Genomic DNA, 27,347 nt, shown 5'->3' on the forward strand with positions numbered 1-27,347 from the left:
TGCTTCAAAATGCAGCACCCAATAACCTTGGCCAGCACAGCTATCCTTGCTCAGACTGGTTCAAAATATCTAGAGCAGCCCAGGAACTTAAGCTTAGTGCCCTCATAGATGTGTTTTGAGGGGGAAAGTATTTTCTTTTACTTCTGTCACACCTTTCTTCCGTCACAGAAGCCAAAGCATCCAGGCACTGACTCCATGTGCTTTCAGACCATATTCTGGGACCCACAACTTTGATGAAGCCTTTCCGATGGTAGGCTACATGTTCTTCTTAACAATAATAAATAATAATAATAAAATTTTATTTATATCCTGCCCTCCCCAGCCAAAGCCGGGCTCAGAGCGGCTAACAACAGTAAAATAATACAGCATTCTAAAATCAATTCATTATAAAATCAGTTCAGTGCTTAATAAAAGTTTATAAAAATTAGGCATGGTATGGAGAAGAAAGATAGAGGGTTTTTTTCTCTCTTTCTCTTCCCTCTCTCATAACATTAGAAACTGTGGACATTTGCTGAAGCCGAATGCTGGAAGATTCATATATATATATATTAATGCTTTATTGAAATGAAAAGGAAACAACAAACAAAAGGTTTGTCCAGGAAAAGGAAAAGGAAATGGCAATATTTGTTACATCCAATCACAATAAGTTCTTCTTGCATTTCTAATGACTTCCTGTCACCCCATCATGCATCTACCTCTTAATCTACCTAGCGCACTGTTTGTTTTCATTTTCTTTTGTTAATTTTCATGAGTAACATATTCTCTTATAATGATCCATCATACCACAGAAGTCATTTGAGGCCTGCCAATGCTGGAAGATTCAGATCAAAGAAAATCTTCCTAGTTAGACTACAGAACTCCCTCCCACAGGATGGAGTGATGGGCCACCAAACTAGATGGCTTGAAAAGAGGATCAGATACATTCATGGAGGAGAGGGATATTGATGGCTGCCAGACATAATGGCTATGTTCTGGTTCTTCAGTTGGAGGCATCAATGTTTCTGAATACCACTTGTTGGAAATCACAGGAGAAGAGAGCTGCTCTTGCGCTCAAATCCTGCTTGCGAGTTTCCTATAGTCACTTGGTTGGCTGTTGTGAGAACAGGATGCTGGACTAGATAGGTCATTGGCCTGACCCAGCAAGGCAAACACTTCTTCTTATGTTCTTATGCAAGACTGGCTTGCCCACGTTCTGGCCCCTGCATAAGGGAGATCCAGTTTGGTGTAGTGGTTAAGAGCGATAGACTCATAATCTGGTGAACTGGGTTCGCTTCCCTGCTCCTCCACATGCAGCTGCTGGGTGACCTTGGGCCAGTCACACTTCTTTGAAGTCTCTCAGCCCCACTCACCTCACAGAGTGTTTGTTGTGGGGGAGGAAGGGAAAGGAGATTGTGAGCCGCTTTGAGACTCCTTCGGGTAGTGACTAAGCTGGATATCAAATCCAAACTCTTCTTCTTCTTCTTCTTCTTCTTCTTCTTCTTCTTCTTCTGGTTTGTTCACGTGGGAAACAAGAACAAGGAAGGCCAAATGAATAATGAAACTGCTCCTCTTCCTTGCTCCTTTTTTGCTGCCAAACAGCAGGTGCAGCTATCGGAGGCAGAAATGTCCTCGGCAGCTGTTTCCGCCTCGCACTGTAAATAGAATTATGCATTCTCGTCATGACTAATTAATGTTCCTGATTCAAGGAGATACAAGGTAGATTTGCATTCCACGTGTTACTGAATAACCTCCGTGTGTAATATTGCCTCCCTCCCCAGGCCTTTGTGGAGCTGCAGAGCTGCGCGGGAGAAAGCAGCAGAGCTTCTCTCTCGGAGCTTCACGTCAGGCTTGTGTGACCAGTGACTCAACAGGCTGGCACAGCAAACCACCCATACATTGGGGTTTGTCCAACTTGTGACAAAGGGCCCCCAGCTGCTGCTGCTGCTTCTTCTTCTTCTTCTTCTTCTTCTTCTTCTTCTTCTTCTTCTTCTTCTTCTTCTTCTTCTTCTTCTTCTTCTTCTGTCTCAGGCAAGCTGAGCTTGCCTGCCTGAAACTGAAGCTTACATGACATAGGAGGCTGCCTTATGCCTAGCCAGACCTTTAAGTGGTAATCATTGAATCACAGAATCGTAGAGTAGGAAGGGATACCAAGGGTCGTCTAGACCAACCCTCTGCAATTCAGAGTTCCATCTGGAAAAAAAACCCCCACCCTGATTATTATTAGAATGTTAGTTGCTTTAGTGGTTGAATCCTGACAAGACAGAAGTATACTGTTTTAGGGGGACAGGAGGCGGGCGGCTGTGGAGGACTCCCTGGTCCTGAATGGGGTAACTGTGCCCCTGAAGGACCAGGTGCGCAGCCTGGGAGTCATTTTGGACTCACAGCTGTCCATGGAGGTGCAGGTCAATTCTACGTCCAGGACAGCTGTCTACCAGCTCCCTCTGGTATGCAGGATGAGACCCTACCTGCCTGTGCACTGTCTCACCAAAGTTGTACATGCTCTAGTTATCTCCCGCTTGGACTACTGCAATGCGCTCTATGTGGGGCTACCTTTGAAGGTGACCCGGAAACTACAACTAATCCAGAATGCGGCAGTTAGACTGGTGACTGGGAGTGGCTGTCGAGATCGCATAACACCAGTCTTGAAAGACCTACATTGGCTCCCAGTATGTTTCCGAGCACAATTCAAAGGGTTGGTGTTGACTTTTAAAGCCCTAAACAGCCTCGGCCCAGTATACCTGAAGGAGTGTCTCCACCCTCATCGTTCCTTCATTGTGAGAAGCAAAGGTACAGGGAACCAGGCAGAGGGCCTTCTCAGTAGTGGCGCCCACCCTGTGGAACGTCCTCCCATCAGATGTCAAACAGATAAACAACTGCCTGACATCATTTAGAAGACATCTGAAGGCAAGTTTTTAGGGAAGTTTTTAATGTGTGACATTTTAATGTATTTTTAATCTTTGTTGGAAGCCGCACAGAGTGGCTGGGGAGGCCCAGCCAGATGGGCGGGGTACAAATAAATTATTATTATTATTATTATTATTATTATTATTATTATTATTAAACTGTTTCTGCATGTGCTGTAGAGGGAAATGAGGGGCAGCTGGGTCTTGTCAACCTGGGAAGGTAGCCCATCTCGGAGAAGGAGAACTTTGATCCAAAAGCTTCACTGCCTTGTGGGATATCTTCAGGAGTAAACCCTACACAAATCCAGAATTGAGTCCCTAATACAACCGGATTGTTCTTTGTATGCCTCCTTCCAGCAACTCCTGCAGCCAAGCTGGGGCCAAACGTCTTGCTCTGCTTTCCTTTGGACCACATCAGGAAAGCCAAGAAGAGGGTCTTGTCATTATTATTCAGGGAAGTTTTTAATCTGTGATATTTTAGTGTATTTTTGGTTTTTATGGAAGCCGCCCAGAGTGGCTGGGGAGACCCAGCCAGATGGGCGGGGTACAAATAATAAATTATTATTATTATTATCTGGGCATCCCAGGACCTCCAAACAGGACAGATCTTGAAGCTGAGGCTCCAATACTTTGGCCACCTCATGAGAAGAGAAGACTCCCTGGAAAAGACCCTGATGCTGGGAAAGATGGAGGGCACAAGGAGAAGGGGACGACAGAGGAAAAGATGGTTGGACAGTGTTCTCGAAGCTAGTAGCATGAGTTTGACCAAACTGCGGGAGGCAGTGGAAGACAGGAGTGCCTGGCATGCTCTAGTCCATGGGGTCACGAAGAGTCGGACACGACTAAACAACAACAACAACACAGCCATTTGACTTCACCTTGGGAGAAGCACTCCATTGTCTCCCAAGACAGGTGGAAGCCAACAGCAAGATCTTGCCCAGGGCAGCCCAAAACAACTCACAAACAACCAGAATACTGAACCTGGAAACTAATGTAGGAACCATATACAAAATTGCACTTTGTGTGTGCAGAGCCTCAAGCCAAGTGAATCCTTCAAAAGCTGGATTTGCTCCCATGATCCTTTGCAGTTGGCTGGGCCAGGCGGCCATAGTAGCCACTCCTTTGCTTTATACAATTGGCCGCTGCTACTCTCAGCATCTTACATGACCCAGACCCTGAAGAAATTTCTTCTGAGGTAGGACAATCTGGGGGAAGTCCCCAGGGCCAGGAAGAGAGGGCTTTGACCCCTGAGCTTGGGAGACCCCATCCCTGAACAACAGTGAAGAAGAAGAAGAAGAGTTTGGATTTGATAGCCCGCTTTATCATTACCCTAAGGAGTCTCAAAGAGGCTAACATTCTCCTTTCCCTTCCTCCCCCACAACAAACACTCTGTGAGGTGAGTGAGGCTGAGAGACTTCAGAGAAGTGTGACTGGCCCAAGGTCACCCAGCAGCTGCATGTGGAGGAGCGGGGAAGCGAACCCAGTTCCCCAGATTACGAGTCTACCGCTCTTAACCACCACACCACACTGGCTCTCAGTGATCTCCGAACTTTATTTGCTTCCTTTATTTGTTTTGTCATTGCATTTTCTTACATTTGTACCCCAGCAGTCTTCCATCATAGAAGCCAAGATGGCGTACCTTTGGTTCCAAGCCACAACCTAGACACAAACATGCTCTGGGACAGAGGATAGAGAAGCCTTTCAGCTGCACCACTAGCCTACTTCTTTGCTCCCCAAAAGGGATCTAATTTATTTGCCTGTTTACTTGCTACCGATAGTCATTTGCCGGCTTGCTAAACCTTGCTGTATTGGCTGAACCTTTAATGACCTTTACATTCCACAATCTAATTTGATCGTGTACCAGCACATGCAGCCGACACAAATGGATGCTGATATTTGGCCAGTCTTCACATCTCATAGATAAGAAATGATCTGTCAGTGTCACTAACAAGTCCCGGGCCTCACACATAGTATGTTGCGCGCCGTACATTATGCGTACTCACTCATGAATAGGCAACATGTGTAGTCTTCGCCATATCAAGGAAGTGGAACTCTGGCGCCCTCTATGGGAGATCAGAGGCACAAGGAATGAAGCGACGCAGAGCTGAGAAAGCTGCCTTTTAATTTTTTTAAGAGGTTCTGACGTAAAGCCGTGAAATTTTGTCAGAGAGAAGCCAGCGTCCCGGTCCGTTCATCAGAAGTCACACCCACCTCTCATTACAAAAAATAAAATTTAAAAAGGAATATACTAAGCCTTACCTGGTACAGGGCCTGCTTGTTTAGAGCATGGGTAGGGAATCTGCAGCCCCCCCCCAAAGACAATGGACTCCACCTTCCATCATCCCTGAGCATGGTCCTTGCTGACTGGGGCTGATGGGAGTCCCCACATCTTTTTTTTGTTTTGTTTTTAGAAAGCCCTTATCACACTGAATTTTCTGTCAAGGAACTCAGAACACCGCAATACCTCAAGGCACACATCTCCCCATCTGAACTGATTCAGACCTTGCGATAATCACCAGAGGCGCTTCTTCATGTGCCTCCTCCGTGAGAGGTCCAGAGGGTTGCAACATGAGAACAGGCCTTTTCTGTGTTGGCTCCCCATTTGTGGAATGCTCTCCCCCCAGGGAGGTTTGTCTGGCACCTTCGTTACACGTCTTTAGGTGCCAGGCGAAAACGTTTCTCTAAAACCAGGCCTTTGGCTGATTAAACAATCTATGGCCTTTTGTTTGTAGGAGCAGGGATTATTGGTTTGTTTCTGTTTATTATGTATTTTGTGTTCTCATATTGTATTTTTATGTTGTGGACTGCCCTGTGGCCTCTGGGCAGTATCCAAGTTGAATAAGCAAGCAACGAGGCAACATCTACAACTGAAGCCTGACATCAACAGAGAATTGTGGGTCATGTTCTAGGAGGGGCACTGAATTTCCCCAGGGCACAGTCTCAGGCTTACAACAGCAGAGGCAGGGACTGTCTGGCCCACCAGCCTAAGTAGGTCTCACGGCAAATAGGCTATTGTAGAGTTGGCAAAGGTTCAGAAAAGGGCAAGGAGTGACTGCTTTATGCAGGGAGGCAGACAGCAGTCACGAACACTCTTCAGAAACTGGGTTTTGCCCCTCAAGCCCTTCTAAGGCTGGGCTCGGGCCAAGCAAAAGCAATGGTTAGGCAAAGAATTATAGACACCGAGAGACAACAGGACTTCTTAAGGTGCCCCGATTACAAAATTGTAGAAATTGAGAGATACATAGCTGCACCAGCAGCATATCTCTTTTTTCTTGTATCCAAAAATACAAGAAGGGCTTTTACACTCGCCAGAAGCTCGGCTCTGCCCTCGCCGGTCTTGGAAGTATCCTTTAAAAAAGTCCCATATGACCGCAGAATTTGTGCCTGTCCTTTGGGGGATATAGGAAGCCCTGAACACATATTTTTTAGATGTCCCTTTTACAATGAAGCATGTAGAGAAACAATTGACACTCTGCTGGTGAGGCTTGCTGACCTCCCGGTAAAGCAAAAATTCGATCTTCTCCTGTTAGGAAAAGACCACAAGATGACCTGGATTGTCGCCAGATTCTGCGCACAGATCCGTAGGCACAGACCATTCCCCGACTCAATCTAGTTTGTTAAGAAAATTCCCAAACCTGGATCCACGGGCGACTTTGGATCATTTCTCTAAGGTAATCTATTTTAAAGTTTTTATGTGTTTATATGCCTATCACTTCTTGCAGTCCATGGGACTCTCAAGAGTCTCCTCCAGCACCATAATTCAAAAGCATCACCGAAGAATTGATGCTTTTGAATTATGGTGCTGGAGGAGACTCTTGAGAGTCCCATGGACTGCAAGAAGATCAAAGCGATCCATTCTGAAGGAAACCAGCCCTGAGTGCTCACTGGAAGGACAGATCCTGAAGCTGAGGCTCCAATACTTTGGCCACCTCATGAGAAGAGAAGACTCCCTGGAAAAGACCCTGATGTTGGGAAAGATGGAGGGCACAAGGAGAAGGGGACGACAGAGGACAAGATGGTTGGACAGTGTTCTCGAAGCTACCAGCATGAGTTTGACCAAACTGTGGGAGGCAGTGGAAGACAGGAGTGCCTGGCATGCTCTGGTCCATGGGGTCACGAAGAGTCGGTCACGACTAAACGACTAAACAACAACATGTCTGTCACACTTTTAAACTTAAAATCCATTGTTGTATATTGTTTTAAATGTTTGTTTTGCTATTGGGATTGTAGTTCCATTTGTGTTTCTCAAGCTGGTCTCTGACCGTAATAAATTTCATGTCATGTCATGACTGCTCTATGAGTGCAAGGCAAGGCACTGCTAAGCATAGAATCATAGAATCATAGAGTTGGAAGAGACCACAAGGGCCATCGAGTCCAACCCCCTGCCAAGCAGGAAACACCATCAGAGCACTCCTGACATATGGTTGTCAAGCCTCTGCTTAAAGACCTCCAAAGAAGGAGACTCCACCACACTCCTTGGCAGCAAATTCCACTGTCAAACAGCTCTTACTGTCAGGAAGTTCTTCCTAATGTTTAGGTGGAATCTTTTTTCTTGTATTTTGGAACCATTGCTCCGTGTCCGCTTCTCTGGAGCAGCAGAAAACAACCTTTCTCCCTCCTCTATGTGACATCCTTTTATATATTTGAACATGGCTATAATATCACCCCTTAACCTCCTCTTCTCCAGGCTAAACATGCCCAGCTCCCTTAGCCGTTCTTCATAAGGCATCGTTTCCAGGCCTTTGACCATTTTGGTTGCCCTCCTCTGGACACGTTCCAGTTTGTCAGTGTCCTTCTTGAACTGTGGTGCCCAGAACTGGACACAGTACTCCAGGTGAGGTCTGACCAGCCAAATGGCTCTGGGAAGCGCAAGATCAGGACCACACATCATTTTATATACCTGTACCATGTTTCCTCTTTCTCATTTAGAGGAATGACACCTCCAACAGGCAAGACTAAACATAGCCATTGATAGCTATAGTCTTCCTGAATCAGTCTAATCCTCTTTCAAAGCCCTCCAAGTTGGAGCCGTCTTGTGGGAACAAATTCCATGGTTTAACTCTGTACCTGGTGAGAATGCTTTAAATTTTGCATGTCCTGACTCTTCCAACATCCAATTTCGTTGGATGCCCCTGAGTGCTAGTATTATGGGTGAGGGAGAAAGCTCAAGGATGTAAGATGAGTCGGTTGACTCAGGTCAACAGACCATCAAGTCCACCATCTTGTTCTCACAGTGGCTGACCAGATGCCTGTGGGAAGCCTGCAATCATCTCTTCACCCACTGTCACCACTCCATCAATCATTTATACGCCTCTTACTCAACTTTTCTCTAAATGGGATAGCACCAGATGTTGTAACCATGGTTCATAGGGGAGTTTCTCCACCCCTTTAATCATTTTGGTCGCCCGTTTCTGAAACTTCTCCAGCTCTAATAATACCATTGTTGAGTTGAGCCAATCAGAATGGTGCACTGTATTTCCAAAGAGGTTGCACCATAGATTCAAATACTAGCTTAAGACAGTGGTTCGCAATTAGCTAAGTGCTGCGTACCCCGTTTTTCAAAAGCCAAGCCATGGACCCCCTACTTTCGAAAATGTCAATATCGTCACAATAGATCTTGCTGTGTGAATAGTGCCACAATACCTGCAATGCGCTCTACACTAGTAGCCAAAATGTGTGAAAAAGGTAAGATGCAAGGTACTTGGAATCCCATAATACTCTTAGGGCTACCCAGAACCATATACAGTGGAACCTTGGTTCTCAAACACCTTGGTACTCGAACATTTCAGCTCCTGAACACCAAAAATCCAGAAGTAAGTGTTCCGGTTTTTGAACTTTTTTTGGAAGCCGAACATCCGATGTGGCTGTCAGCTATTGTTTCCGGGACACCTGCGCCAATCGGAAGCCGCGCCTTGGTTTTCTAATGTTTCGGAAGTCATATGGACTTCTGGAACAGATTAGGTTCAAGAACCAAGGTACCACTGTATCTACACAAGAAGGGCCTGCTGGATAAGGCCCAAAGACCACCTAGTCCAGCATGCTGTTCTCATAGTGATCAGCCAGATAGCTCTGGGAAATGCTTAAGCAGGATCTGACTACAACAGTATTGAAGGCCCAGGCCCACTGAGCCCACAGCCAGTGGAGGCTAAGGCATGGAAGATGCGAAAAACTACAGGACAAACACATTGGGGTTAAACAGGCCATAACTTTATTGATTACAGATGGGAGTAGGTTTGGGCGTAGGAATTGGGTGTGTATACTGTACTGAATCATCCAGCCCATCTGCTGGTTGATTATTTGGCAGGGTCAATCCTGGGTTAATGATCACCCTTTGATGTACCTCAAATTGGGAAATCCCTGCAAGATTGCCATTTTGTGTGTGTGTGCATGCTGTGGCCCATCAGCCCCCATCTGGGCCTCAGGACAGAAGCATCTCTCCCTTGCCCCTTTAAGGAGGTGCTCCAATTTCTTGGAGGTGCCCCAATTTCCCACCCATCCGTCTTGACTAAGGATCCAACCCAACACCTTAGCTGCCAACAAGTTGTGACAATTGCTGTGAGGTAGGCAATTTGTCTGAAGGAGAATTTGTTCCTGGCCCCACATAAAGTGACCAAATATTTCCATAGCAAGTTTACCACATAACATGCAGTATAGGGGGGGCAGGGGAGGGGGGAATCCAACACTGACTGGGACACAGAGACCTGGGCATGGCTGGCTTTATAGCCAGAGAGCTGAACGGAGGGGGAAAGTTTTCCCTTTGGTCCACTACCCAAGCCACACCCTCATCTCCCCCACGGAAAAGCTCCAGCAACCTGTGTGGTTGGTGGAGGAGGGTATGACATCATCCTCCGGCCGTGCAGGGAGCAGAAGACCACCCTGGCTTGGCCACAGTCGTGCTGAACCTCAATCACTGCTCCCTGCCAGGCTGATGGTAAGATGACCCTGGCATTCAAAGGCATACAGCTTCTTAAAGTAGAGGTATCACATAGCCAGTGATGCTGGTAGACAGTGTTAGTCTTACCCTCCAAGCATCTGTCTAACCTCCTTTTAAAGCCATCCAAGTTGGTGGCCATCACTGCATCTTGTAGATAGATTCTTTATTGTCATTACACAAGTGCAACATTGCACAAGTGCAACGAAATTGGATGCCATCCCTTAAAAACAACAAAAGCAAAACAACAACAACAACCAAACAAACCACATTCCAGCCACACCCACACCCACACCCATCAAACTCCCAGGTCACACTATCGAGTTACAGCATTTAAAAAGGCCACAGCTCTTGGATAGAAACTATTTTTCAGTCTATTTGTCCTTGACTTGATGTTTCTATATCTCCTGCCAGAAGGCAGTAGTGCAAACAGACTGTATCCCGGGTGAGATGCATCCTGCAGGATGTTGTTTGCTTTCCTAAGACAACGGGAACCGTACAGTTCTTCCAAAGATGGGAGAGGATGACCAATAATCCTTTGGGCTGTGGTTATGACCTTCTGGAGCACCTTCCTCTTCCTAGCTGTACAACTGGAGAACCAGGCACAAATACAGTATGTGAGAATGCTCTCTATGGAGCCTCGGTAGAAGGACACCAGCAGTCTCTCACTCAGATTGTTCTTCTTTAAAAGTCTGAGGAAATAAATTCTCTGCTGGGCCTTCTTCACCAGAGCAGTGGTATTTGCGCTCCAAGTCATGCCCTGATCGATAGTCACTCCCAAAAACCTGAATTCCGCCACCCTCTCCACCCGTTCCCCTTTGATATACAAGGGCTGAATGTCCGCCTTTTTTTTCCTGTAATCCACCACCAATTCCTTGGTCTTAGCCGTATTAAGAGCCAGATTGTTCTCTCCACACCAAACACAAAGCCGCTCCACCTCGTCCCGATAGGCGGACTCATCCCCTCCTGAAATGAGCCCCACCACCGTAGTGTCATCAGCAAACTTGATGATTTTGTTGCTGGGATAGATGGCTGTACAATCATACGTATAGAGAGTATAGAGCAGGGGACTCAAGAGTTCCATTGTTTAACTATGTACAGTGGTACCTTGGTTCTCAAACTTAATCCGTTCCAGAAGTCCATTCCAAAACCAAAAGCGTTCCAAAACCAAGGCACGCTTTCCCATAGAAAGCAATGCAAAACGGATTAATCCATTCCAGGCTTTCAAAAACAACCCGTAAAACAGCAATTTAACATGAATCTTACTATCTAACGAGACCATTGATGCATAAAATGAAAGCAATAAACCATGTACTGCAGTCACACAAACAATCAATCGGTAGCTGAACTGGGTTCCACACAATCACAAAAACAAAACAAAAAGATCCACAAAAACGCAAAATAAAGAGCAAAAACAGACAGACCTCAGTGTAACACTCAAAACAGAATTGTGACACTCAAAACGGAAGTGTGGCGCTCAAATCGGAAGTGTAACACTCAAAATGGAGCACATTCGGCATCCAAAAAAGGTTCGCAAAAACCAGAACACTTACTTCTGGGTTTGCAGTGTTTGGGTTCCAAGTTGTTTGAGTACCAAGGCATTTGAGAACCAAGGTACCACTGTACTGCATGAATAAGTCCTGTTCCACTTTCTCTCCACCGTGCATGATTTTATACCTCATATAAGTTGTTATGTCTGAACACAACCTTCCAGTAAGCAAGTATCCTGGATCTGATCAAGCAAGATGGTTGAACTGGAAGAACTCATGAAGGGTCTGGGCAGATTTATGGTGCCTCAGTATCTCCTGCCTCAGTATCTCCTGTGGGAACACTCAGGAAGAACAACCACAGCGACAGACAAGGGTTGAGGAGGTTGGAAGATGTCCTGCTCTGAGCAGGGAGTTTCTCTGGGACACCTAAGTTTGCAGGTCAGTCTGCTGACCACAACACAGTGCTGCTCTCACACGCCTTTGAGTCATTATTATTGCATAAACAAACTGTGTGGAGAGGAAATCCATCCTTAATGGTCATGGGAGCGGAACTCGTGAGGTAATCCTGAGAAATAGATGTTCTTTTCCCAGCCTTAGATGTGGGTGGATGCTTCAACCCGTGTTAATTAAAAAAAACCCTGCAGAATACAGAATGAGACACTTTTTTTTAACTACCTTACACCACCCTCTGGCAAATGGGGAATGTAATTAAACAAATACCACAGAGTAGGTGGCTGTACCAAGCACCTGGATGGTATGGCGTATGTCTGTAGGAGGCAAGAAGCTGAACTATCCTCCCATCTTCAAGAACACTCAAGAAAAGTGGGTCACGGTGTCTGATCTCAAGGGTCTATGAGGCAATCCGTCACGTGGCCTTGTACACAGGGTCAAAACATACTGATTTTTAAAGAGGCGAGGGCAGCGTGCAAGTGGCCATCTGGATATTCCACATCCAAGAGACTGTGTTGTTGTTTTTGTTGATATTATTAAATAAATTGTGAATTAATATACAGTATAAGGTAAAGGGACCCCTGACCATTAGGTCCAGTCGTGACCGACTCTGGGGTTGCGGCGCTCATCTCGCTTTATTGGCCGAGGTAGCCGGCGTACAGCTTCTGGGTCATGTGGCCAGCATGACTAAGCCACTTCTGGCGAACCAGAGCAGCGCACAGAAACGCTGTTTACCTTCCCGCCAGAGAGGTACCTATTTATCTACTTGTACTTGATGTGCTTTCGAACTGCTAGGTTGGCAGGAAATATACATTATGGCTTAATGCAAAAAAAGGCTTCAAAGCAGTTTACAAAGTTTTATGAACAGTTGTCTTTGAAGGGCCCTTCTACCAGGCTTGGCTAAAGCTGGAATGAGATCTTGTCTAATGGGGTCCATTTTGATGAGTTTCTGAAGACTCTGGAGTGGAAGAAGAAGCCACAGTATTTTCCTTCCAGGCTGCAACATGACTGAATCCTCCATTGATTCCCTTTGGCCTGGCCTTCCTGCAAAGAGGGATGAATGGATCCTTTCCTTGACTGGCCAGTAGGTCAGTCCTATGTTTTGTTTTTCCTGAAATCTGGTTTAGCTAAGGCCACATTTGAATGGTTATGTTACCACTTTCAACAACCATGCTTACCCCCAAAAGATTCTGGGGAGCTGTGGTTTGTTAAAGGTGCTGAGAGTTGTTTGCCCTGTTCCCCCACCCCCAGAGCTACAATTCCCAGAGTGGTTTAGCAATCAAACCCTCTTTCCCAGGGAAATCTGAAAAGTGAGAGGCGCTGTTGCCACTCCTTAGTAGCAAAAGGAAATGAAAACTAGATCTGATGGCTGGAGATGTCTGATCAGCTCTCCTGCACTTCATTAAAGGGTTAAATGCAGCTGCTTGGGTCCTTGTCACCACAGGAGGAGACGTCCAAGCTTTCCAGTGTGCTTCCTTCCCAGTCTGGTTGATGTTTGTTCCTATTCAATGGTAAACCACAGTTTTTCCCAGGGAATGTGGCAGGATTAAAGAAATGCTTCTCAGACCCATGCCTAGATTTTTGGGATTACCAGAGTCATATAAGCGGCTAGCCGAGAAGCTCAGTGTGTGCTGGATCTCTGACCACATGACTCTTACAAGCCTTTCTTGTGTTACCATACCAATAATTTCATAGAATCATAGAATCATAGAGTTGGAAGAGACCACAAGGGCCATCGAGTCCAACCCCCTGCCAAGCAGGAAACACCATCAGAGCACTCCTGACATATGGTTGTCAAGCCTCTGCTTAAAGACCTCCAAAGAAGGAGACTCCACCATACTCCCTGGCAGCAAATTCCACTGTCGAACAGCTCTTACTGTCAGGAAGTTCTTCCTAATGTTTAGGTGGAATCTTTTTTCTTGTAGTTTGGAACCATTGCTCCATGTCCGCTTCTCTGGAGCAGCAGAAAACAACCTTTCTCCCTCCTCTATGTGACATCCTTTTATATATTTGAACATGGCTATCATACCACCCCTTAACCTCCTCTTCTCCAGGCTAAACATGCCCAGCTCCCTTAGCCGTTCCTCATAAGGCATCGTTTCCAGGCCTTTGACCATTTTGGTTGCCCTCCTCTGGACACGTTCCAGTTTGTCAGTGTCCTTCTTGAACTGTGGTGCCCAGAACTGGACACAGTACTCCAGGTGAGGTCTGACCAGAGCAGAATACAGTGGCACTATTACTTCCCTTGATCTAGATGCTATACTCCTATTGATGCAGCCCAGAATTGCATTAGCTTTTTTAGCTGCCGCGTCACACTGTTGGCTCATGTCAAGTTTATGGTCAACCAAGACTCCTAGATCCTTTTCACATGTACTGCTCTCAAGCCAGGTGTCACCCATCTTGTATTTGTGCCTCTCATTTTTTTTGCCCAAGTGCAATACTTTACATTTCTCCCTGTTAAAATTCATCTTGTTTGTTTTGGCCCAGTTCTCTAATCTGTCAAGATCGTTTTGAAGTGTGATCCTGTCCTCTGGGGTGTTACCTACCCCTCCCAGTTTGGTGTCATCTGCAAATTTGATCAGGATGCCCTTGAGTCCATCATCCAAGTCGTTGATAAAGATGTTGAATAAGACCGGGCCCAAGACAGAACCCTGTGGCACCCCACTACCTTCAGCATTTTAACGAAGCTAAGTTTTATTGTTTGTGCAATGTTTTCCATACAACATTCAGAAAACATGGGCAATAAAACTTTGCTTAGTTTCAGTGGTGAAAGTCCCTAAATCAGGGGTATAGGAACACAAGAAAGGCTTGTAAGAGCCATGCGGTCTGAGCTGCAAGCAACTAGCTCAAAAGCTCTTCATGCATTGACCTTCTCAGATACGCTGGGGAATAAAGGGTTGATTACCTAAGCCCTCCCAAGGTGAGGGAGAGTGACCTAACTTAGCCTGGCAGGACAGCTTACTCTATGGCATTAACCCCTTCATGCATGAATTAGACTTAAGCATGTTGGTTATATGAGGCTGGTTATCACTCAGAAGTCTCAGGACAAATGGAAGAAACCACAAACCCAACACAAGTGTGTCTGAGCCCCGAATCACCCCTCTAAGTCCCTCAAATTTTCCCTCTCCAGACATTCTGTTTGCCCTAGTACAAATCTGTCTTTCTTCTAACGGTAAACAATGGGTTCTGACCCAGGAACACTCATTGGTCCATTGTGACCCAGCCTTTCCCATATTCCACTCTAGTGGAGCGAGCGGAAGGGTTCCGAATGCTATGATGATCAGAGGAAGGAAGAGTCTTTGTGCCTTGTAGGATACCCAAGCACAAGCCTAGCCAGTGTCATGGGTAGCAGGAAAGTGGATTTAATAGATCGGTTCTGATGCATTTTTTTTTTTTAAAGGAATAATCTGAACATTCTATCCATGTTTCAAGTAAAACCCAGGTCTATTCGAATTAACTATCTCAGCACTTTGTGATGCAAAGGTGGGAGGGGGAAGGAGGAAAAGTAGTGATATTATTAATTCATCACAGCAGATGGGCTGTCAATATTACTCAGGTACGGTACATTATTGCGAGCAAGTTAAAAGTAGGTCAGCAGAAGCCAGCAAGCTAAAGAGACTAATAATGCTTTCTGCTGGTAGACATTCATCTACCGCAGGGCTTGTGCTTTATGTGCTGGCATCAACATGAGATAAGAATTTTGATTTGTGGAGTTCGGAGATCACATTACTACAGGGGGTGGGGAGGGGGAGGAAGAAAATAAAAAGAGGCAGTCTGCTCTTTCCCCCATTGAAACCATTTAGCTCCGTGTTTTTGATAAATGGACAAAGCAGATTCTGCTAAAACTCTGAGATTTATAACAAGAGGGTATTTATATAAAAAAACTAAAAAAAAACTGGGCAGATTTAGAGGTGAAAGGGAGAGTGATCTGTCAGTTTGCAAATCGTATCGGAGGATGCTCGGAGATTTTCTGCCATCTATATTTTTTGAATGATCCGCGTAACAGTGTGGTTTGTGGGGCAGGAAGCCAAGCTATATAGGAAGAAGTGGGATTTTATTGAAGGCATGGGGCTTGAAACAAGTGGATGGGCAGCACAAGGCAATTCTCCTCCTTCCAATATGATCATCAAGAGATTTCACAAACGGTAGCAAAATCCTTTTAGATGAAAATACCTTCATAGATCAAAGAGGACCAATTTTTGGGGGTGGGGATAGAGAAACAATCAGAATGGTACACAGTATTCCAAATGTGGTTGCACCATAGATTTGTGTAATGGCCTAAGATATTGGCAATGTTATTTTCAATTCCTTTCCTAATGATCCCTAGCACAAATTAATCCTTTTTCACAACTGCCACACACAGGGTTGACATACCGTATTTTTCGCTCTATAAAACACACCAGACCACAAGACGCACCTAGTTTTTGGAGGAGGAAAACAAGGGAAAAAAGATTGTGAATCTCAGAAGCCAGAACAGCAAGAGGGATCGCTGTGCAGTGAAAGCAGCAAGTTATGCAATGTGTTTCTCCAGCAAAGTAATGTGTACAGATAATCACATACTGGAACACCACGCGTGTAGATTGACAAATCGCCCAATGTGCTAGAACACTGCTCCCTATGTGTGTGAAGCATTTCTCTTATGTAAGCCTTACAGCAGCTCTGTGAAGTTGTTGGCATCCAATGGAGGAGTGAGCCTTTGGGGTGAAGTCAAAGCGCTGGGGAGTTACAGTGCCTGCTGAGGCTGTAGAGACCAACACAGGAGAGACATGTTTTGTCACAGCTGGGGCAGATGAAGGTGTCCGGTTGTGTTGCAGAAGATGCACCAGGGCGTTTCTTCTCTCTGTGCTCCTTCCAGCGGCCACTCCTCCTCTGGTCACCTGTCTGTCGTACCTGTGGTCTTCTACAGGGGTTTCCTCCTCTGGTCACCTGTCTGTCTCACCTGTGGTCTTCTACAAGGGTTTCCTCCTCTGGTCACCTGTCTGTCTCACCTGTGGTCTTCTACAAGGGTTTCCTCCTCTGGTCACCTGTCTGTCTCACCTGTGGTCTTCTACAAGGGCTTCCTTCTCTGGTCACCTGTCTGTCTCACCTGTGGTCTTCTACAAGGGTTTCCTCCTCTGGTCACCTGTCTGTCTCACCTGTGGTCTTCTACAAGGGTTTCCTCCTCTGGTCACCTTTCTGTCTCACCTGTGGTCTTCTATAAGGGTTTCCTCCTCTGGTCACCTGTCTGTCTCACCTGTGGTCTTCTACAAGGGTTTCCCACATGGCAAGGCTGATTCTGCCAGCCTTCATGTCTCGTTCGCAGGCACCTTTGTAACACAGAGTTGGCCTGCCAACGGGCCAGGTGCAAGAAGCCAGTTCCCCATAGAGCACGTCCTTGGGGATCCTGCCATCTTCCATTCTGCAGACGTGACCAAGTCAGCTTAGATGTTGCTGAGACAGGGATGCAAAAATGCTGGGAATGTGGGCTTGGCAGAGCACATCTTTGTTTGAAACTGCCCTTCCATGTGAAGCCAAACATTTGTGGAGTAGGTCAGTATGACTGTCTGGATGCCCCAGGGGACTGGGGCCAAGTCAGATAGACAACCATTTGGCCAAGGCCAGCAATTGCATTCAATTCATGGGCAACACTTGAATTGGAGATTATCTCCTACTTCTACAGTTGCTCTATTGCCTATTTAGCATGCTCTAGATATGTACTTGGGATGCGGGTGGCGCTGTGGTCTAAACCACAGAGCCTAGGGCTTGCCGATCAGAAGGTCAGCGGTTCGAATCCCCACGATGGGGTGAGCTCCCGTTGTTCAGTCCCAGCTCCTGCCAGCCTAGCAGTTCGAAAGCACGTCAAAGTGCAAGTAGATAAATAGGTACCGCTCCAGCGGGAAGGTAAATGGTGTTTCCGTGTGCTGCTTTGGTTTCACCAGAAGCGGCTTAGTCATGCTGGCCACATGACCCGGAAGCTGTCTGCAGACAAATGCTGGCTCCCTCGGCCAGTAAAGCGAGATGAGCGCCGCAACCCCAGAGTCATCCGCGACTGGACCTAATGGTCAGGGGTACCTTTACCTTTAGATATGTACTTATGCTGGCCTATGGCCATAATAAAGATGTACAGTGGACGCTCGGGTTGCGAACGTGATATGTGCAGGATGCACGTTCGCAACCCGCTGTGGCAAGTCTGCGCATGTGCGGGTTGTGATTCGGTGCTTCTGTGCATGCGCAAAGCATGATTTACCTCCAGATCAGCCAAACCTGGTGCTCTCTGGAACTTTTGCACCATGACCAATGGCCAGGAAGAATGCAGTTAGAGCCCAACAACATTGGTAGGTTTCCAGGCTGGGGGATCTTACTCCATATCGATGGGTTCATTCAAGAGGACTTCTGGGTGACTGGTTTGTACTCTTGCTTTTCAAATGTAACATCCCTCTCTACATCCCAGGATCACTTTGGGCCAACCAAATCTATGTAAGCCTTTAGATATTCGAAAAAGAAAAATGGGAGAGCAGGAGAAAACTCCAACACATTGTTTACATTTCTTTCGCCGGTTAGATGGATAAGACTAATAACAAGAATGTAAGCATCGGGAGCCATTGTTGAATTAACAAGTCTTTCTTTTTGAAAGTTTTTTTTAAAAACATTATTTTATCATTCAGAGAAACTTTGCCTTGTCACTTGATTTCTTTTTTTTTTTTACAATAGGAAATGGATTGTCATCACATTTGTAAATGGCCATGTCCCTAGAGCACATTATTCTGAAATCACTCCATGAAGAATACAGGAGTTCGCTTATCTGGCTGCATTGAACGCAGCAATCGAAAGCAGTACACACATTCTGCTTGGGCGGCAATAAAGAGAAGAAGATTGTCTGCCATCCTGTGGAATGTGGGAGCATCTTCTTTTAAAATGCAATTATCTCGTGGGCTTCCCATTCCATACTTACCAACACTGTTCTGCAGTGTGTCTTACACTGCTTTTTTACACCCCGCCACAAGTTGGGCATAGGATGTCTGTGTGCTTGAGGGGGGGAGGGGAGGGACAGGGCACCGGATCCTCTGGCAGAAATCCGCCTGTGATTCTGAATGAGCGACCAGATGCTGTCAAGGTAGGAAGGAGCTGTAGCTCGATCGGCATTTGCGTGGCAAGTTCCCGCCCCACCCCCCAGTGGAAATAAAGACACATGACACAATTATTAAGGTTAATGGGCTAAATAAGGCCACAACTTTATTGGTTACAGGTGATGAGCGGTATTGGCTTAGGCATTGGTCCTAACCGACTATATCTGACTTCTGAAGTCCGAGAAGGGTTAACCACCCGTAGGGGGAGTCCTGCTGATGCACATCCACTAGGAACTATCTCGGGGTCACCTCTAGGGGGTGTGCCTTAGGCCCTCACCTCTATAGGCTTCAGATAGGGTCACGCCCCCCAGAATCCATTATTGGACTACCCTTCAATATGCGGGGCAGGTGATGGCGCTACCTCCCCTCTTCCATCTACAGAGCAATACCAATACCAATGCCTAACCACCAATACCAAGGAAGTTGTGACGATTTGCTACGAGGTAGGCGAAAACCAATGGCTGGTGCCAATTTGCCAAGTGGGAAAAATTCCTACCAGGCCCCTCAACGGCAACCAACCAAGGTCCATAGCAAGGTCAAGGAACGAAAACCTTAAAGGGCAGGAGAGTGCGAAACATGAACAGCTGGTAGGAGGGGAAAGAGGGAGATCCCCGGCCGCGTCTGTGTTAAATAGGGCAGGTCACGCCCCCAAAGCCAGGCGATTGGCTGGCCAGGGGGTGATGCAGCTGGGGATTCCCCCAATCGTGCGGGGACTGGGCTCCAGCCGCGGTGCGCGTGGTGGGGCCGTGAAGCCCGCAACTCCACCTCCTCTGCAGGGCAGAAGTGGCTTTGGCAAACACAATCTTTTGGACTGAGGATTGGTTTCACACTCAAGTTATGGAGCTTACTGTAAAAAAATGGTGATTCCTCACCATATGTCCAGTGTAAGGGCCTTCTGTGCAAACTGATGACTACAACGGGGGCATCAGTCCTCATACAGCTTTAAGAATGGGTCTGAAGAAGCCAAATGGAAGTGTGTTGAAGTTGCACTGTCAGGCTTCTGGGAAGCTGATCCCTCCCATGGTGGGTTCCCAAGAATTAGATAAACAAGAGGAGTTTTTACCAAGTCTTTTATTCAATACTCACAGAGAAAGGCTTTGGAAAATGCCTCTCTTGCAGTAATGGCATTGCTCCAGGTAAAGCCCCACTCCCTCCGTCTCTCCCATCCCTACGTTGGCAGATCTGTTCTTTCGGCCTCTGAGCTTTCTGTTCTCCTACCTGCCTGGTTCTGGGAGAAGGGGGGTGGGTCTGGAATGCTTTCTAAATACACTGAGTCTGTCATCTGTCTCTCTGCTGCCGCTTCTTCTTCTTCTTCTTCTTCTTCTTCTTCTTCTTCTTCTTCTTCTTCTTCTTCTTCTTCTTCTTCTTCTTCTTCCCCTCTGCAGCCTCTGAATTATGACCTTCTGCAAACCACTGTTGTAAATCTATACTATCTCCTTCTTCTCTGGGAAGTGCAGGAGAAGAGATGTGTGTGTGTGTGTGTGTGTGTGTGTGTGTGTGTGTGTGTGTGTGTGTCTCCACCATCCCTCCTCAGTCCTGTCCCTGACACTCACTGATTTCAACACCCACCTTTGGTTTAGTGAAGAGTTTTCAACCTTTCCGAGTCCATGGCTCCCTTGACCAACAACATTCTTTCTGTAGGGTATTGTCCAGGGTTTTATTGCTACTGAGGTCAAGATTTAATACTGGAGACGTCAGTTTTGCTGTTATTGACACTAACTTTTCTGCCTTTATTTTTAGATCTTATTATTATTTACATGGGGATTGTTTAATTTTGTTGGCCACATTTTGATGCGTTTTTATTCATTGCTTATGACTACTTCTGCTATATTTTTGTAAATATGCAAACCTTTTCATAAGCTGCCTTGAGCATTGTTTAACTATGGAAAGGAGGCATAGAAATAAACAGTGATGGCGGTGATCTATGACGTGTAGGCAGGATCTCTCTTTGTACAGAATCTGGCGATAACATCCTTCAACTATTGTTGTTGTTTAGTCATTTAGTCGTGTCCGACTCTTCATGACCCCATGGACCAGAGTACGCCAGGCACTCCTGTCTTCCACTGCCTCCCGCAGTTTGGTCAAACTCATGTTAGTAGCTTCAAGAACACTGTCCAACCATCTCGTCCTCTGTCATCCCCTTCTCCTTGCGCCCTCCATCTTTCCCAGCATCAGGGTCTTTTCCAGGGAGTCTTCTCTTCTCATGAGGTGGCCAAAGTCTTGGAGCCTCAGCTTCAGGATCTGTCCTTCCAGTGAGCACTCAGGGCTGATTTTTTTCAGAATGGAGAGGTGTGATCTTCTTGCAGTCCATGTGACTCTCAAGAGTCTCCTCCGGCACCAGAATTCAAAAGCATCCATTCTTTGGCGATCAGCCTTCTTTATGGTCCAGCTCTCACTTCCATACATCACCACTGGGAAAACCATAGCTTTAAGTATACGGACCTTTGTCGGCAAGGTGATGTCTCTGCTTTTTAAGATGCTGTCCAGGTTTGCAGAAAACTCCTTCAACTATAGCGGAGTGCATAGACTGGAATTGCAGATTTGTAAAAGCCTTTCCCCCCTCCATTTAACATTTGTACGGCTGGTTACACAGCGGGGATGAGGAGTCTGAAGATTTACCCTTCTTTGTCCAGTTTATGAGGACTTAAGAGTAGCCTTGTTCAAAGATTCAAATCTATCATGTGAAAGACTGACTGGGTTAGATTAGCTTTTACTTAGGGGACAGTTCCCCTTACATTTCCCCTTTAGAGCAGTGCTTTTAAGGTGGAAAGTTTGGGAGGATGATATGTCAAATTCTTCAGGGGAACAATTTTCCATTTGACAGAATGCCCATTTTTAATAACTCTTTTAACCGTGTGATGTATTTTGCTTTGTTTTTATGTATCTCACGCTCCCCACACAGCCACCCCAGATTCACCCACCCCCTTCCCCACAATCCCTAAAAGTATCCTAATATTTTAAACAAAATATTGATATATCTGGGTTTGACAGTTTGCCATCCTTTCTTTGAGCAAATAGGGCAGCAGCAACACCATTGATTCAGACTACCAGGCAAATTAGAGAAAGAAAACTCAAGGATGAGTTTGTCGTCTTGTTTATGAAGAGCATCGTGCTAGCGTGATTCTTTTGAACAGAACCTGATGAATTCTTATCTTGTTTTATTTCCCCCCTCCTGTGTGCATTTATTTATTTCAAACTGTTTATACAAGATAACCGATTATTGGGGGGTTGGAGTGGGGGGAAAGTAAAAGAAAGCCCAGGCTTCCAACTATTTAAATAATGCCGTGTGATTCTGTGTCTTTTCTCCTCACTCTTTCTCTCTCTCTCTTTTCTCTCTCTCTCTCTTTTTGCAAACAACAAACAATGCAATGAATATAGAGATACCGAACTTCCTATTACGAGTTCAGGAGGAAATGCAGCGCAAGGCCAAATTAATCAGGAATAAAATGAGGCCCGCAATCTCCCTTTCGACATCCACATGACAAATGAGGTGCTCTACGTCTGGTGTCGAAGGTATTCTAAAGTTTTAAAATCAATATGCTGGTCTGTAAAACTGCATCTCCAGGCGGGATAAGGAATACAAACATTGGGGGTGGAAAATGCAAACCCAAGAGAATGTGACAGGCTGCTGGAATTTAAGAAGCCCCCATTTTCCCCGCTGGTTTCAGTGACATTATTTTGTTGAACGTGTGTTTAATTTAGCGATAAAATGCAGGTAGAGCAATGCTAAATTCATACTACCTAGTGCGTGCAGATAACTCCAGGTTAACACTCCTATCCCCAATCCATCTCTGGGGAAACATAAACTAGAGCTCAATACAGGAATTGAAGTATTTATTTTATTTTATTGTCTCATTCAGCACTGCTGAAATACTCAGAGATAAAGTTTGGCATTGTGGCCCAATTGGCGGTTGGGAAGAAGGTTCCAGAAGGTTCTCTTTGGGTGTATAGGAGACACGTCTCCTAAAAGATGTCTGTGTTGAAAAGTTGCAAGCGTACACAAGTAAAACGAAATTTTGGATGCGTCTGACAGCATTTCTGAAGTTTTTGAGTTTGAATGGAAATTGTTGTCACATATTATTTTGCACACTGCAGTTCCCTTATGGGGAGGAAGTTCCTGGGAAGCTAGAAATGGGTCAGTCGTTTCCCTGTGAGGTGAGAGATTTGTGGTACTTCAGACTATCTTCAAGAAGGGCAGCCATCTTAGCTTCTTGCAGCAAAAGAGTCTTGGGGCACCTTAAAGACTAACAAATTTAGTATGGTATGATATTTCACTGACTGTGATCTTGCTCATCAGACACATGAGGTATTATCCCGAGTTAACTTATCTCTCTCTGTGTGAAAACCTGCTGTAGTCTAAGCTGTACAGCAGTGGGTCAGGCTAGTGAAGGTTTTCCTCCTCTCTCATAATTCTAAAAACTCAGGATCATCCGAGTTTAATGCCTGTTCCCAGGGAACTCTGGGGAAAAGGTGCCTCTTAACAACTCTCAGCACCCTTAGCAAACAACAGTTGCCAAGATTCTTTGGAGGAAGCCAGGACATTTATTGCTTTAAATGTATAGCTCTGGTGACTGTTCAGGACAGACAAAAGAAAGGACAGCCAGTGTGGTGTAGTGGTTAAGAGCGGTAGACTCATAATCTGGTGAACTGGGTTCACGTCTCCGCTCCTCCACATGCAGCTGCTGGGTGACCTTGGGCTAGTCACACTTCTCTGAAGTCTCTCAGCCTCACTCACCTCACAGAGTGTTTGTTGTGGGGGAGGAAGGGAAAGGAGATTGTGAGCCACTTTGAGACTCCTTCGGGTAGTGATAAAGCGGGATATCAAATCCAAACTCTTCTTCTTCATGTGGTTAACTATAGAATTTTCTCCCATAAGATGTAGTGATGATCATCAACGCCTATTGGACAAATTCTTGGCTATGCTCTACCTTCAGGATGCCTCTGAATATCAGCTGCTAGAAGCCCAGTTGGGGGAAGAATGCTGTTATGCTCAAATCCTGCATGTGAATTTCCCACAGGCAGCTGGTTGGCCACTTTGAGAAGAGGACTTGATGGTCCATTGCCATTGGCCTGATCCAGCAGCCAAAGCTTCTTAAACCTTATGTTCTTCAGATAATCCTGCTTGAGCATTGATTCTTTCAAGGCAGAGGTGGAGCTAGCTGTTCTGGTGCCCAGAGCGGGCCGTGGGGGCAGGGCTAGCTGCCCGCAGGGTGCGCTGGCAGCAGTGCGCTTCCCAGGGGGTGTGCTGCCGCAGGTGCGTGTCCCAGGGGGGTGCACCAGCACTGGGGAGCATCCCAGGGGGATGCCGGCTGCAGTGATTTCACCTCCCTCAGGGAAGGCACCCAGACTGGGCCGTATCCACCGCACCCACCTTGCTCAGCTACTGTTTCAAGGCAATGGTTGCAAGTGGGTGAAGAGTCGGAACCGCTGCCTCGAGGGATTGAATTCAAACAGTACGTTGCAAGAATGGGAAGGCCATAGTGCTTTGCAAACCTGACCGACTGCCTCAGGAATGACGGCAGCGGTAATAGCAAGGAGTTGGGCACTGGGTGCGAGGCAGGTGGTGAGGAACCATTTTAGAGTCCAATTTCATTACAACTTCTTGATGGATTGATGGTGCCCCGGGAGAGCTGCCAGGTTGTTCTGATGCCGGTGGCGGCACCTGTGCTGGAAAAGGTGCATAAATTAAGGAATCAAACAAGCAAGCGAAAAAGGAGAGAGCAAGAGAGAGAGAGAGAGAGGAAAGTGCTTCACACCCAACCCCTTTGGCGTACAGAAATCCAAACAAAACGATAAGAATGGCAATTGGAATACATTACCCAATTCACAACGCAGCAATTTCGGGTCTGACAATGAGGTTATATGTCCTCATTGTCTGAGGAGGAGGAGGAGGAGGAGAGCTAAAACAAAAATGCAGGACGAGTCAGAGCAGTGTGAGATATTGTTTATTCCACAAATATGAGAAATTGATCTTTTAGTATGGCAGCACTTATTCTCCAGAACTCCCTGCCTTATTGATACCAGTTTTCAGCACATGCTAGAGATGTTTTATTCAGGCAAGCCTACCCATACTTTTACAAACTTTTTAAAATCCTTATAAGTTTCTTTTAAAACAACTTTTTATTGCTCCTTTAAATGAACATTTTAGGTCAACCACTTAGAGAGTTCTTTTTGATTAAGCTGTATATAAATCTTGCTAAATAAAATAACTACAAATGGAAAAAAGAAGCCGCAACAGCAGAACGGCTGAGGGGAAACAGGAAAGCATTTTCCAAACCTTTTCAGCCCTTTGAAATCAGGGGTGGGCCGAAGAGCAAATTCCAGCTAATCCATGTTTGATATGGGACTAGAATAATGTCATTGTTCTATGTGGCTTAAAAAAAATGGGGGAAAAAATGAGGGAATCTGCATTTATCTGGGTGTTTTTTTTAGCCATTTATGAGTTGGTCCACTGCCTCTCTGTCACCTCATGCTAGCTTTTAAAATGTAAATAAACTTTGATAATAATATCCTGCTTTCTGTGGTGGCGGCCCATTTGTGTAAGGCTGTCCCCAGGTAGCCTCACCTGGCACCATCTTTATATTGTAGCACCCTGCTTGTGGTTAACGCTTAGCTGGAATGAAATATTCAATGCAGCAATAGAGAAATTAAAATAATAATTTATTTGTCAGACAAATAAATGAGAGGCACAGTGGTATATGGTTACCAATCTCTGGCCTGGCCTCCTGCCGTTATGGCCAGCACTTATATTTCCTTAACCCAGCCCCCTTGCTCCTCCTGTGGCTGCCTCTGTCCAATCAGCCTGGTTGAAATTCCTATTGGCTGTTTGCTAGAACCAATCACAAAAGATACACCCATTTCCTTTTGCCCTTTTATGGGAAACAAAAAGCTATATATTCTTCTATCTAAAAATGACAAATAAGTAGTAATATATCTTACATGTGTCTCAACAAGGAACCTTAATTACCAGCTCACCTCTTGCCCTCCTTGCCCTATTGCCCTCCAAAACAGATGGTTTAATCTTAAATTTTTATCTTAAACAGATGTCAAGGATCTTGAGTTCACATCAACATTGAAAGATCTCCTTCTTTTGGAGGTCTTTAAACAAAGGCCTGACAACCATATGTGTGCTCTAATGATGTTTCCTGCTTGGCAGGGGGGCTGGGCTGATGGCCCCTGTGATCTCTTTCAACTATATGAAATAAGAATCTAGCATAAGGATTTAACATTTCTTAGTTTCTAAATCCTTTGCATAATTACATTTAAGCCAATATATTTAATACACAACATAAATAACCTTTTAAAAGGAAAAGAAATCTTAAAAGGATCTCAGTTTAAGAAAGAAACAACTTTAGAAAAAGACTTCCCAAAATACTCTCTTCCTTTCTGCCAGCCAGATGCTCTTGGCCTTTTAACCTTAGGAAAATATGGCTCAAGTTTAATGGGAGGCACATGGTTTTATTTTACTATTTACCAACTCTTAATTTAACCACTCTTACAGCTTAATTGTACTTTGCAACATGCAAGGTCAGTGTCCTCGCTCTCAGCCTGTAATTCCCTTTTTACGACTTTGAGAATTGTTTTCTGCTATAAATCAGGGGGCCCCCTTGTCCAGGAGGATAAACATTGCCAAGGTTCTTAGGCAGCTGGTCTTCTGCCTGGCATGAAACATTTGAAAATCTTTAAGCTCATCTTAATATACAGGCCTTAATCAAAAATATAAGCTTTGATAAAAATGCAGGCTTATGATTAGATGCCTCAATATATATCTTTAAGTGCCAGACAAAAGCTTTCCTCTATAACCAGGCCTTTAAATAATGTTTTCCCATTTCCTCTTGCTTTAAATGTATCTGTGTGGGTTTTGTTTTTCTGTTTGTTTGTTTAGTTGTAAGTCTCCTGGAGTTGTCCCTCAACAAATGTTGTTGTTGTTATTGTTGTTGTTGTTGTTTTGCATTTTTGCACTCAGGTGCCTCAAAGCAACTGATGCGGTAAAATAAAACAACAGAGGCATTAAAATCAGATAAAAAGGGGCAATGCACAAAAATGAAAATGCTGATCAGACATTATGTTCGAAAAGGAACAAGTTCTACCTTCCCTAGCACAACAAAGACCACTAGCGCATCTTTCTACCCTTCCAATTAGAAATCATAAGCCTCAGTAAATTAGAAACTTTTTGCCTGGAGCCTAAAAATGGACAGCTAATGTACTAGGCATGCTTCCCTGGGGAGAGCGTTCCTCAGACATGGAGCCACCACCAAAATGGCATGTTCCTGCATTGCCATCCTTTGTATCTTCATCGGAAAAGGGTTCACGAAGAAGAACCTGCCAGCTGCTAACTACTGTCCACAGAAAGCATTTTTTTATAAAAAAAAATAGCACCAAGTCTCCCCGGGAGAGAGGCAGTCATTTGCAAAGTAACTAAGGGATCGGACAATGTGCAGGTTGCTGAGTGTGTGGTTTGGGAGCTGCACGGTCAGGGAAAAAACAA

General features: G+C 45.4%; 2 long non-coding RNA genes across 2 annotated transcripts in view; one reads left to right on the forward strand and one right to left on the reverse strand.

Moving 5' to 3' along the window:
- LOC307225423 overlaps positions 1-5,343 on the reverse strand; it is a 46,654-nt gene extending 41,311 nt beyond the window's left edge. Inside the window, exon 1 of the long non-coding RNA XR_013842996.1 lies at positions 5,142-5,343. This is a non-coding gene — a long non-coding RNA (uncharacterized lncRNA). The remainder of the gene's footprint in view (positions 1-5,141) is intronic.
- Positions 5,344-12,724: 7,381 nt separating this feature from the next.
- On the forward strand, positions 12,725-24,008 carry LOC307225361. Its single transcript, XR_013842931.1, has 4 exons — positions 12,725-12,841; positions 18,444-18,846; positions 22,238-22,372; positions 23,878-24,008. It is a non-coding gene; the product is annotated as an uncharacterized lncRNA (long non-coding RNA).
- The last annotated feature ends 3,339 nt before the right edge of the window (positions 24,009-27,347 follow it).

The sequence above is a fragment of the Podarcis cretensis genome, assembly GCF_951804945.1.
Source record: "Podarcis cretensis genome assembly, chromosome: 10".
NCBI lineage: Eukaryota > Metazoa > Chordata > Lepidosauria > Squamata > Lacertidae > Podarcis > Podarcis cretensis.